General features: G+C 35.5%; 1 pseudogene; it reads left to right on the forward strand.

Moving 5' to 3' along the window:
* The first annotated feature begins 3528 nt into the window (after positions 1–3528).
* LOC149182392 (phosphatidylinositol 4-kinase gamma 6-like) lies at positions 3529–8934 on the forward strand (annotated as a pseudogene).
* Positions 8935–14541: the final 5607 nt, after the last annotated feature.

The following is a 14541-nucleotide window of genomic DNA, read 5'->3' on the forward strand; positions in this document are numbered from 1 at the left end:
TTAACATTTCAAAGGTGGATTCTGATCACGATTTTAGAAAAAAATTAAGAACCCTTAGAAATGTATCCAATTCCAAATCCGAACAAATTTTTTGAACAAATTTTCACAGGTTTTAACATTTTAAAGGTGGATTCTGATCACGATTTTAGTGGATCCATTTCCGGAAATGGATCCAAAAAAATTAAAAACCCTTGGAAACGTATCCAATTCCAAATCCGAAGTTTCCGATTTTTTGAAACACAACAAATTTCAATTTTCTACTCACCCTCACATGGTGCTTCCTTTGATACTGAAATAAATCCTGTTGTTGCAATCTAGCTGCTCCCTTTGCCACTTAGCTTGTTCAGATTGGTTACCATGAAAAGATTCGAGATAAAATGCTTACCCAGCTTCTCCCGTATTCCTAGTTATAAGAAGTAATGAATCCAACCAAGATTCCTCAATTTTAACTCAGAGATCAACACCCTCTAACACTAAAGCAGGCTTGACTGTTCCTTTTAACTCAGAGATCAACACCCTCTAACACTGAAGCAGGGTTGACTGTTCCTTCTGGTCAGAAACAAGACATATAATAACAAGATTAACCTTGATTAATTAATCCAAGTCTCGTACAATGCCTTCTGGAGCAAAGTATCCTTCATAATCCCCTCCCTCAGGAGATAGGAATGCTTTCACAAATGAGTGTTACGTTTCATAGAAGGCTTTCACGAGCTTTTAAGATCTATATGTGCATATATATGTAGTGGCATCTTGATTAGATGGGAATGAGACAATTCCATTAAAAACAAGAGAATGCCAAAAATTTACGACCAACAAAATGCCCAAATGAATTGAACCACATCATTCCAACGCAATGGGAGGAAGGAGCAATTAAATAAATTATGTTTACGCTTGACAATTCCTTTGATGGCACGGGCTGAATGAAGAGGAAGACGGTCTATAAGGCAGCAAACAACCTCAAGAAAGAGAGAGATGCGCACAACCTCAAGGAAGACAAACACACAGCGTGCAGGCTGGTTTTGGATGCCAACTGTCTTGAGATCTCAATTTGCTGATTTTTAATAACAAAATTGGAAATTCAGCTAAATAACTGCAACAGCTATTTAACTCAGTCCCAGTCCTTGAATTTGCTTAGCATAGTGATAAGTTGATAACCATAAATTCAAATCATGAGTCTAGAAGAGAGGGTTCAGAAATCAATATGCCCTATACAAAACAAGTGTTTATTCAGTGAAAAACTGCTTCAAATATAATGACTATGATCAATACAATTAAATTCAGACCTTTTAAGTTTTAATTCAACTTAAAAACTTATCTGACAAACTTCAGAGAGATTGACTATGAACCTCCTCTTGCTCCTTGCTTAGAAATCACTCAAGCATATCTTCATCCTCAAAGTCATTTGATCTGTCATACTTTGACTTCTTCTGTCGAGGATGCTCAACATTAATAATGTCTTCTGCTGAAGTAAAATATTCTATTTTCCATTTTCTATGATATTTCTCTTCACTACACTCGTTTTTGTTGGAATATTAATTCCAACTGCAGGCAGAGTTTGCGGACTCAGACGGGGACAGCGACGGCAACAGGAAAATCACTTCAGCAAAACCACCTGACACTCATCGGACCGCCTTTTGCTGTGAAGCTGTTTCCGTACACACAATATCCCGATGCAATAAGATTTCTCCACGCGTCCTCTGTACGTTTGCAAAACCACTGCTCTTACACACAAAATATCCCGATGCAATAAGATTTCTCCACGCGTCCTCTGTACGTTTGCAAAACCACTGCTCCATCGGAACGCAAAGCTTGGTCAAGTAAGGGCTTCCGATATCTTTCACAACCGCCCGATTGAGTTCATCATTCTCCACCGTCGATTGCAACCAAGTTGTCAGCAAATGAACTTGACGTGCCGTAAAAGCTTTGTGTTTGACCACAGTATTGTCAGCGAGGCAATTTAATGATTTTACAGCGGTTCGTAAATTTGTTGGTGAGTATTTTAATTTTATTATTTTTCTATCAGCGAGAGGTATGGCCATAGAAAAGCCGTATTCACATGTTATATTTTTTTATGCATTGTATATGCATTGCAATTAAAAAAAAAAAGGAAGAAGACCCGCACAGCAGTGCGAAGGCAGAATATATAAAACAGGTGCAGCGTGAAAGAGGTAGAATGCACAGCAGTGCAAAATGAAAAAAAACAGCGTGAATACAATATAACTTGTGGAATACACAGCAGCTTAAAGGAAGTTTTTAGTTGTTCATTCTGAAATGCATATGGACTGCGCAGCAGCGCGATGGTAATGTATTGCCCTGTCTTGATTTGTAGATCTTGAAATGAAATACACGCAGCAGTGTGATAAAAAGGTTTTATGTTGTTCATTGCATAAACAATGTAATGTATTTCCAAGGAATACACGATAGCGCGTTAAGGGGAGAATAGAATTGCACAAGCAGTGCGAATGTAAGGGAAATTCGTTGAGAGATAGCAAGAGGGAGCACACAGCAGTGTGTTGATTTTTCTTAGCAGAGACAGAGTTCTCTTGGTAATGCATAGCAGTGTAGAGAAATTGTGGTGGTTCGTTGAGAAAGCAAGGTAAGGGAAGCACGCAGCAGCGAATGAGAAAATTTACATAGCAGTGTAAACGGTGTGAGTAAAGAAATGGTTTTTCAGTTCATAGTGAATGTAATGTAAGAAATTTTATAGTGTATGTAAGAATTGTTTTTACAGTGGTATATGTAAAAGGTTTTCACAGCAGTAAATGTAAATGAGATTTTTACAGCAGTGTAAAATCTCAGGAGGAGATAGAGTTTTTTTTGTTGGTTGAAATGTATTTTTGGTGAATCCTTCTCAGTAAAAGAGGATGAATATGTATCAGACATTTTATGTTTAATGAATACCAGCACCTTTTCTGGGTATGTAATACTCTGTTCTCAAATTTATTTTTGAAGCTTCCCTGTGCAAAGATCCTGTGGAGAGAAAAACAGAGCATTGTCTCTGTGTGTTCAGTTTGTTTGTTTTTAGGATTTTACCAGAAAAATCCCCAACAGTTTTTGTAGTGCCATACTTAAGACACCGAAAACATTGATTGTTTTCCAAGGAAAAGCGCAAATACTCTGCTTTAATTAGTGAAACCATTTGATCTCTTTCACTGAATAAAACACCGCAGGTTACTTTACTAGAAAACATTATCACATAGACTAGCCCTGCCCTATTCCAATGCGACAGAAATCGGAAGTCTGCATGATATTTTAAATATGTATTACGCCAGTCTGCCAAACTAGCTAGAAATTGCTGACCTTATCTCAAACTCAAATAGTATCGTATGCTGTTCACAAACCAGGCAAACATCCAACCAGCAATTACCTGACATTTAGCGAGAGATTGTGCGAGTATTCTGTTCGAGTTTGGTGTGCGTTTTCCTTGTGTATATCTTCATATTTTTGTATGACGGATTGTCTTGACTCTTGGAATAGGGGTTTTAATGGCAGTTAATGGTTTCAGAGTTGATGGATTGTTGGGTAACGATGGAATGGAGGATGCAACTATTCTCGTCAATTCATTCTGAGTCAACACCGCAGAGTATGAATGAAAAAGATACTGTCAAAAATTTCAAAGGTCAAACCTGTTCTTCTCCAACTAAGGGTATAGTGTATTGCTTTGTTGTTTTTTTGGAATGCATTGAGCATTTCCATCTTAGTTGTTTTCTTATTTAGAAGCCATGTCTGTCTATATTCAGGTGATTGCATTAACGTGGATTCTTCTAACTGTATGGCCGCGTTTTCAGTACAGGTAAAGAAAATTTAATGGCCTTTTTGTCATCCTCATCTTTTTTCACTGTTGCATCTAGGTTTAAGATACGTTTTTCACTCTTTCATTGATTGTCCGCGTATTTTATATTCTGGTCTAGGGAGAAATTCACCTGAATCAGCCTCCAGTACTTCAACACAAAAGCTGTTCCCAATTGATTTGTCACGGAAGTAACAATTACAATCTGATGGTAAGGAAATGTTCTCTGAACCCGATGGCTTCGGAGAGAACACGTGAAAACAAAGCAGCAGGTAGAAACGAAATGTTTTCTGAACCCGATGGCTTTGGACAGAACATGTGAAAACAAAGCAGCAGGTAGAAATGATGGACGCGTGCATCATTTAGAGAAATCTATGGCTTGTGATGACTTTATTTGAAATAAATTTGTACTAGAACAAACAAACCAGGTCCTACCCAGGGCGACCTTCCTCGTTGAATTCTGTTAAGAGAACGAACTCTAATTTCATCTACGCGATTCAGTTCTCATTGGCAGGGGATCCAAGGTATGCGTATAGATATTTTCCTTCATATTCTCTCCATTGTCATTTCTTCTAATCACCTTGCGTATTTTTGGTTGGCAGAACCAATTGGTCATTTGTTGATATCTAGATATTTTGGCTGTAGAAATCCTAATGAAAAATGGGTTAATTTTAATTTATGGCCATCTCTGGTGAAAATATGCAGATGGTGAGCACTGCTGAAGATGAGCCACGCGGCCCATCTCTATCCGCTGCTTTCCATGATCATTGCAAGATGGAGCAGAAAGAATGTTAGGGATAGTTTCACGATCCCTTACCGTTTTGCCTCAAATAACCTTGACAGGTTATTCATCTTATGAAAAACCCAATACCAGAGATTTCTGTGCATCGGTCAACGATCTATGTATAAGCAAATCTAATATACGCTTTAGAGATTATTTATTGCTGTTTCATTATTAAAGGGGATTGTATAAAATATCTACATGCATACCATTTTCAAATTTACATGTCTATTTTGTAACAGGGTATGCTAGGAAATGGTAGAGATATAACATTAATGGGATATTGTGATATTTTGGAATATTTTTAATAATAATCACATGTCAAAAGGCTGAGATTTATTATAGAAGTAATTATTATTTTTTTGCTCTTTAGAATATGAAATATGGTTATTTGAGCTTGTGGTATTACTAATCCATTACTAACAGTGTTAAATACCACTACCTTGCCCAGAAGCTTTTATGCTATTATTATTTTGCATCTATAGGTTAATTCTAGGCTCCAGTATGGTAAACATTAGTCTCATTTTCACTTGGCAATTACTAGCAGTGTTAAATACCTTCTTGGCAAATTACTAGCAGTGTTAAATACCTTGCACAGAAGCTTTTATGCTTTTATCGATTTGCATACAGAGGCTTCTTCATTCTGTTGGACAATCACAAAATTGCACTAGCTTATCTCATCATTTACACTCTCATCATTTGGAGCTCCTCAAATAGGAATGTATTTATGTTTTCACATTCAAAGAGCCGACTTTTGCTTGCCAATAGCCGGTGGTAGTAAATCTCCGTGAAAATGCTTTTCTGTTTCTTCTAAATTTGCCCACAAGAGGGGAGGGGAAGAAAGAACGCAGATCTTTTGTTTAAAATTATTTGAACAACTCATCCGGTTTTCATTCACTTAAATTTTTATATATATTGGTCCATTCCCGTTATTGGAAATTTAGAAAAATTCTGGTTCTGAAAACCATTTCAGATTGGGTTTATTTACAACATTTTATGTTTAGAAAAGCTACGATCAGATCAATTATGGGAAATAGAATTGACAATATTTTGCTCATTTGGGTTATTCAATCGAATTTGATTAGAAAGAAATCATATTTAAATATGCTTTACTTTCTTATTTTTCATTTTTAAGCCAAAACGTGATTGTTTCTCTGTTTCCAGGTAGAGGATGCTTTGGAGGTTAGTCAGCTGACATTTCCGATGTGAGAGTAGAGGCTTCGGGTACTCCCTTCAAAATTCTCCTGGAAATTCATGTTTAGGATGTGTATTTGTGGAGCCATTGTCACCAATTTTGAGAGGCTATGAAATCAAGTTTGATTGATTTTCACAGTTGTTCGTTGGATAATTTCCTGTTCAGTTGTATGATTAGAGGCTGGAATTTGGTGCTGAGGAGAGCTTTGGCTTTTCGAAGAAAGCAGATTATAATTTATGCCTTCCAACAAGGATGGTCCGGTACAAACACAAATGGCTGTTGCTGTTCTAGATGGGTGCCTTAACAGTCAATATCAAGGGTTCAAGGACATGGACCGAAAGCAGACGGGGGGGGAGGCGTGTATTCATTCAAACAGACTCGTTCAGGGGGGAGACGTGTATTCGTTCAAACAGACGCAGGCGGTGCATTGAGCATTGCACTGGACAGAGAAGACAATGCACGCACTTTAAAAGAAGATGCAGATGGCCTTGAAGCTTGAATGTACCCACTGAAGAAAGTTCACTCACATTTGGAGGCACATTGTCGAAGAATGATCCGAGTACAGTGCGAAACGATGCTTCTCTTCCTCTTACGAGAAGCTCACTGGAACACTGTTCTTCTACACCTTGTTTCTCTCCCATTGTTGATTGTCAGCTGCAAAGAGATAGAGGTAGGGCTGTTGAGATCTTGGAAGGAAGGTGCTGCACGAAAATTAGAAAGTTGGTCAAAGACATGACTAAGGCAGTTGACCGTGGTGTAGATCCAATCCTTTGTTCGAGGCGGGCTGGGTGGCGCTGACTATTTCAGAAATTACGAAGGTAGAAGTGTTGCCATCGTAAAACCAACAGATGAGGATCCCTTTGCTCCCAACAATCCAGAAGGATTTGTTGGCAAAGTTCTGGGGCAACCTGGTTTAAAGAGATAGGTTAGAGTTGTAGAAACAGTTATCAGAGAAGTTGCAGCATAACCATTTTGCAAATGTTCTTCCCACTGTGCTTGTCAAAACAACACATTCAATCATTTTTAAGTAAAGTGACTACAAGGAAGAAAAGGATTAAGAGACAGACTGTTAATAAGATTGCTTCGTTTCAGCAGTTTGTCTCACATGATTGTGATGCCAGTGACCATGGAACATCTAGTTTCCCAGTGACCGCTGTACATAGGATTGGAATACCAGATATTAGGATATACTTAATACTGACAGACATGTTGATGTAGGCAATCTTCTTGTGAAGAATATTGAAAATGTAAGAAGATATCCCCAAGTTGGAGTAGAATCCGTTGATATTACACCTATAGATCATGGTCTTTGCTTCCCAAAAAATCTATATACTTTGCTTCCCAGAAAATCTAGAGGTTCCTTACTTTGAGTGGCTCCATTGGCCTCAAGCTTCTATTTCTCAGAGTATGAATTGGAATATATTTATAAGTTTGATCCTACCAAGGATGCATAAATACTGAGACGGTAGTTAACCATGGTGGGAGAGGCTTGTTGAAGGGTTTTGATGCTGTCCACTATTTTCCTTAAAAAAAGGGTTGCCAAAGCTGGTCTTTGTTTTGCAGAAATTGGTGCAATGATGAGTCGTGAGTTTCATGGAGTAGAGGAGGAAACCAGTGAGCTTCAAGCGATTTACTTGACTGCTGTTAGTCTTTTGATGTGTAAGTTGGAAATTGATCAAGAAGTGTTTGTTGTTAAATCTGCAGGAGAGGATATTCGCTTGGAACCTTTTTCGGAAGAGGAACATTTGCCTGAACAATTTCAATTTGATATGGATTATGAAGATGATGGGGATTTCAGTTACATGAACTCTGTTATCAGTTGTTGGGTGAGGGAGTCGTGTGGCAGTTTCAACAACAGATTGGCTTCCATGGGAGCAAATCGTTTTAACGAGTCTATAAATGTGCCTGAGTACAGTGGAGTCTCACTATTTTTCCCGTGTTTTTCCTCAACCAATTTCGAAAATAATGATATACAAATTCCTCCTGTTTCATATGGGACACTTAGAAATTGTCAAAGGATATATCAGATCTTCATTTGCATCAAACTGGCCTTCCCCAAGAACTCCTAGGGGATGATGCCGGTGTCCACTTTCAAAGCTGGAAGAGAGCATTTTTCATGGATGAAGATCATGACGATTTCAGTTAACATGAACTCTTATCAGTGGTTGGGTGAAGGAGTCGTGTGGCAGTTTTAACAACAGGCATAGGTTATGGGAGCAAATCGTTTTAACAAGTTTTTGCTTAACCAATTCCGAAAGAAATGATCTACAAATTCCTCCTGTTTCATATGGGACACTTAGAAATTGTCAAAGAGGTATCAAATCCTCATTTGCATCAAGCTCGCCTTCCCCCAAAACTCCTGGAGGATGATGCCGGAGTCCACTTTCAAAGCTGGAAGAGATTTCACCTCTAGAGGAAATGAAATGTAGGAGCCAGTTCCAGTGGTGAATGCAGGAGGGTTCTTTGAACCATAAAGGCTTTTTGTCTGTAGTGAGATTTATTAGGCACTCAAAGAGACATCACTGAGATGTATTAGTTTCTCATAGAGAAACATGTATTAGTTTCTCAAAGAGAAACCAGGGTTGCAGTAGACAAGGAGTCTTGGCTACTGGAGCAGTTCAAAGCGGGTATGAGCAAAATGCCAGGACTGAATACCATATCAAAGTCTCAGATATGAGTGAGCAAGAGTGGGCTTTGTTTATTGATACTTCAGAAGCGGTTTACAGATGCTTTTCCTTCAAGGAAAATCACAAGTTTAAATCAAAGGAAAATCACGAGTTTAAATCAAAGACACAGATTTGGTACTTCATGCCAAATTTTATTTCTTTTCTGATGGAGAGTTTTTGGAACCGTTTAGTAGTTTCTTGCATCCTTCTTGTATCATAATGTACACTATTTGTATAATTTGTGGTCAAAATAACTTGCAAACATACTACTGTCTACTAATATCCGAGCCATTTAAGCATGATAATTGAGGTGCATAGTTGTAAGATGGTTGTTGCATATTAATCTGGTTTTTTGAAAGCCAGTTAATTCTGGCCTGTAAATATTTCAGTTGACTAACATAGTCATTGTATATTTTCTGGCTTTTTGAAAGCCATTTAATTCTGGCATGTGAATATGACTAGGATGGTTATTGCATATTAATCTAGTTTTTTGAGAGCCATTTAATTCTGGTTTGTAAATATTTCAGTTGACTAAGATAGTTATTGTATATTAATCTGGCTTCTTGAAAGCCATTTAATTCTGGTTAGTTGACTTATTTCAGTTGACTAAGATAGTTATTGTATATTAATCTGGCTTGAAAGCCAATTAATTCTGGCTTGTGAATATGAGTAAGATGGTCATTGCATATTAATCTGGCTTCTTGAGAGCCATTTAATTTTGGTTTTGTAAATATTTCAGTTGACTTAAACGTAATAATCGAGGTGCATATTTGTAATATGGTCATTGCATATTAATATAGGCCATTTATATTGTGAATATGACTAAGATGGTCATTGCATATTAATCTGGCTTCTTGAGAGCCATTTAATTTTAGTTTTGTAAATATTTCAATTTGAGGTGCATATTTGTAATATAGTCATTGCATATTAATATGAGCCATTTATATTCCGGCTTGTAAATATTTCAGTTGAATTAACTTAATAATTGAGGTGCATATTTGTAAAATGGTTATTGCATATTAATATGGGTGCTGGGTGTTTGTAGATATTTGTAAGATGGTCATTGGCTTCTTGAAAGCCATTTAATTCTGGCTTGTAAATATTTCAGTTTAAATATATAGTCATTGCATATTAATATGAGCCATTTATATTCTGGCTTGTAAATATTTTAGTTGACTTAACTTAATAATTTAGGTGCATATTTGTAAAATGGTTATTGCATATTAATATGGGTGGTGGGTGTTTGTAAATATTTGTAAGATGGTCATTGGCTTCTTGAAAGCCATTTAATTCTGGCTTGTAAATATTTCAGTTGACTTCTGAGGTGCATATTTGTAATATGGTCATTGCATATTAATATGGGCTATTTATATTTTGGTTTGCAAATATTTCAGTTGACTTAAATGTAATAATTGAGGTGCATATTTGTAAGATGATCATTACATATTAATCTGGATTCTTGAAAGCTATTTAATTTAATTCTGGATTGTAAATATTTCAATTGACTGAGATGGTCATTCCATATAAATGGCTGGTAAATGTTTCAGTTGACTAAAACTGTCAATTGCATATTAATCTGGCTATTTCAGTTGACTAAGATGGTCATTGCATATTAATCTGGCTTCTTGACAGCCATTTCATTCTGACTTGTAAATATTTTAGTTGACTTAATTTTGGCTTGTAAATATTTCAATTGACTAAGATGGTCATGCCATATAAATGGCTTGTAAATATTTCAGTTGACTAAGATGGTCATTGCATATTAATCTGGCTTCTTGAGAGCCATTTAATTCTGACTTCTAAATATTTCAGTTGACTTAAACCTATAATTCTACTTGTAAATATTTCAGTTGACTTAAAACGTTTAAATCTGGGTTGTAAATATTTCAGTTGACTTAGAATTAATAATAATTCTGACTTATAAATATTTTAGTTGATTTAAATATTTAATTATGGCTTATTTGGCAGCCATTTAATTCTTACTTGTAAATCTTTCAGTTGACTTATGTTTAATTCTAGCTTGTAAATATTTCAGTTGACTTATGTTTAATTCTGACATGCAAATATTTGTAAGATGGTCATTGCATATTAATCTGGCTTCTTGAAAGCCATTTAATATGGATGCTGGCTGTTTGTAAATATTTGTAAGATGGTCATTGCATATTCATCTGGCTTTTTGAAAGCCATTTAATTCTGGCATGCAAATATTTGTAAACTGGTCATTGCATATTAATCTGGCTTTTTAATATTTCGGTTGACTATTGATCTGGGTTTTTGAGAGCCATTTAATTATGTCCAGTTGACTAAGATGGTATTTGCCATTTAAATCTGGCTTGTAAATATTTCCGTACTATTAATCTGGCTTTTTAAGAGCCATTTAATTATGTCCAGTTGACTAAGATGGTAATTGCATATTAATCTGGTTGATTGCTTTTTGAGAGCCATTTAATTATGTCCAGTTCACTAAGATGGTATTTGCCATTTAAATCTGGCTTGTAAATATTTCCATTTATTAATCTGACTTTTTAAGAGCCATTTAATTATGTCCAGTTGACTAAGATGGTAATTGCATATTAATTTGGTTGACTATTAATTTGGCTTTTTGAGAGCCATTTCATTATGTCCAGTTGACTAAGATGGTAATTGCATACTAATCTGGCTTCTTGAGAGGCATTTAACTTTGGCTTGTAAATATTTCAGTTGACTTAAACCTCATAATTGAGGTGCATCTTTGGAATATGGGCATTGCATATTAATATGGGTGTTGGTTGCTTGTAAATATTTCAGTCAACTTAAACGTAATAATTGAGGTGCGTATTTGTAAGATGGTCATTGCATATTATTTTGGCTTCTTGAGAACTATTTAATTCTGTTCAGTTGACTAAGATAATAATTGCATATTAATTTGGCTTTTTAAGAGCCATTAAATTCTGGCTTGTAAATATTTCAGTTGACTTGTTGGCTGCTTGTAAATATTTCAGTTGACTTAAACGTAATAATTGAAGGTGCATATTTGTAAGATGTTTTTTGCATATTAATCTGGTTTCTTGAGAACCATTTAATTATGTTTAGCTGACTAAGATAATAATTGCATATTAATCTGGCTTCTTAAAAGCCATTTAATTCTGACTTGTAAATATTTCAGTTGACTTAAACGTAATAATTAAAGTGCATGTGTCAGATGGTCATTGCAATTTTTATCTTTAGTCTTTCAATTCACCATGACGTTGTTTGCTCATGTCACATTTGACATTTGTTTATTCAGAAGATTCTTTATATTCCCATTTCTATGCAAAAACAAAATAAAGCAATATTTTTGGGATGAATTTGACTTATCCATTGGTTTATTTTTTATTATTATTTTTTGTTTGTTTAAGATTTGCAATAAAGTTTACATAAATTTGTTTATTCAAAATTTTCAATGTAAATGTTAATTTATTATATATATGTGTGTATGTTTTTTTGGGATGAAATTATTTTATATATATGTGTTTGTTTTCCGGATGAATTTGACTTCCTATTGATTTATTTTTTGTTATTATTTTTTTTGGTTTAAGATTTGCATTAAAGTTTACATAAATTTGCTTATTCAAAATTTTCGATTTTCGATGTACATGTTAATTCATTATAATTCATTATGTGTGTGTTTATCAATTAATTTAAAACATTAATTTACATTAAAAAATATTTTATTTTATTTTATTTTTTTTAAATATTTAAAATAACTTTAATACAAATTTAGGTATTGAGAGTGACGTTAACATTTTTTGGTTAACATTATTTTATTTCATTTCCATTTTTTGGTTTTGGATGCCAACTGTCTTGAGATCTCAATTTGCTGATTTTTAATAACAAACTTGGAAATTCAGCTAAATAACTGCAACAGCTACAGTCCCAGTCCTTGAATTTGCTTAGCATAGTGATAAGTTGATAACCACAAATTCAAATCATGAGTCTAGAAGAGAGGGTTCAGAAATCAATATGCCCTATACAAAACAAGTGTTTATTCAGTCAAAAACTGCTTCAAATATAATGACTATGATTAATACAATTAAATTCAGACCTTTTAAGTTTTAATTCAACTTAAAAACTTATCTGACAGACTTCAGAGAGATTGACTATGAACCTCCTCTTGCTCCTTGCTTAGAAATCACTCAAGCATATCTTCATCCTCAAAGTCATTTGATCTGTCATACTTTGACTTCTTCTGTCGAGGATGCTCGACATTAATAATGTCTTCTGCTGAAGTAAAATATTCTATTTTCCATTCTCTATGATGTTTCTCTTCATTACACTCGTTTTTGTAGTGCCATACTTGAGACACCGGAAACATTGATTGTTTTCCAAGGAAAAGCGCAAATACTCTGCTTTAATTAGTGAAACCATTTGATCTCTTTCACGGAATGAAACACCGCAGCTCACTTTACTAGAAAACATTATCACATAGACTAGCCCTGCCCTATTCCAATGCGACAGAAATCGGAAGTCTGCATGATATTTTAAATATGTATTACACCAGTCTGCCAAACTAGCTAGAAATTGCTGACCTTATCTCAAACTCAAATAGTATCGTATGCTGTTCACAAACCAGGCAAACATCCAACTAGCAATTACCTGACATTTAGCGAGAGATTGTGCGAGTATTCTGTTCGAGTTTGGTGTGCGTTTTCCTTGTGTATATCTTCATATTTTTGTAAGACGGATTGTCTTGACTCTTGGAATAGGGGTTTTAATGGCGGTTAATGGTTTCAGAGTTGATGGATTGTTGGGTAACGATGGAATGGAGGATGCAACTATTCTCGTCAATTCATTCTGAGTCAACACCGCAGAGTATGAATGAAAAAGATACTGTCAAAAGTTTCAAAGGTCAAACCTGTTCTTCTCCAACTAAGGGTATAGTGTATTGCTTTGTTGTTTTTTGGAATGCATTGCGCATTTCCATCATAGTTGTTTTCTTATTTGGAAGCCATGTCTGTCTATATTCAGGTGATTGCATTAACGTGGATTCTTCTAACTGTATGGCCGCGTTTTCAGTACAGGTAAAGAAAATTTAATGGCCTTTTTGTCATCCTCATCTTTTTTCACTGTTGCATCTAGGTTTAAGATACGTTTTTCACTCTTTCATTGATTGTCCGCGTATTTTATATTCTGGTCTAGAGAGAAATTCACCTGAATCAGCCTCCAGTACTTCAACACAAAAGCTGTTCCCAATTGATTTGTCACGGAAGTAACAATTACAATCTGATGGTAAGGAAATGTTCTCTGAACCCGATGGCTTCGGAGAGAACACGTGAAAACAAAGCAGCAGGTAGAAACGAAATGTTTTGTGAACCCGATGGCTTTGGACAGAACATGTGAAAACAAAGCAGCAGGTAGAAATGATGGACGCGTGCATCATTTAGAGAAATCTATGGCTTGTGATGACTTATTTGAAATAAATTTGTACTAGAACAAACAAACCAGGTCCTACCCAGGGCGACCTTCCTCGTTGAACTCTGTTAAGAGAACGAACTCTAATTTCATCTAAGCGATTCAGTTCTCATTGGCAGGGGATCCAAGGTATGCATATAAATATTTTCCTTCATGTTCTCTCCATTGTCATTTCTTCTAATCACCTTGCGTATTTTTGGTTGGCAGAACCAATTGGTCATTTGTTGATATCTAGATATTTTGGCTGTAGCAATCCTAATGAAAAATGGGTTAATTTTAATTTATGGCCATTTCTGGTGAAAATATGCAGATGATGAGCAATGCTGAAGATAAGCCACGCGGCCCATCTCTATCCGCTGCTTTCCATGATCATTGCAAGATGGAGCAGAAAGAATGTTAGGGATAGTTTCACGATCCCTTACAGTTTTGCCTCAAATAACCTTGACAGGTTCTTCATCTTATGAAAAACGCAATACCAGAGATTTCTGTGCATCAGTCAACGATCTATGTATGAGCAAATCTAACATACGCTTTAGAGATTATTTATTGCTGTTTCATTATTAAAGGGGATTGTATAAAATATCTACATGCATACCATTTTCAAATTTACATGTCTATTTTGTAACAGGGCATGCTAGGAAATGGTAGAGATATAACATTAATGAGATATTTTGGAATA

Source organism: Pinus tabuliformis, chromosome 3_2 (assembly GCF_031772625.1).
Source record: "Pinus tabuliformis cultivar Carrire ecotype Pingquan chromosome 3_2, CPIR1, whole genome shotgun sequence".
Lineage (NCBI taxonomy): Eukaryota > Viridiplantae > Streptophyta > Pinopsida > Pinales > Pinaceae > Pinus > Pinus tabuliformis.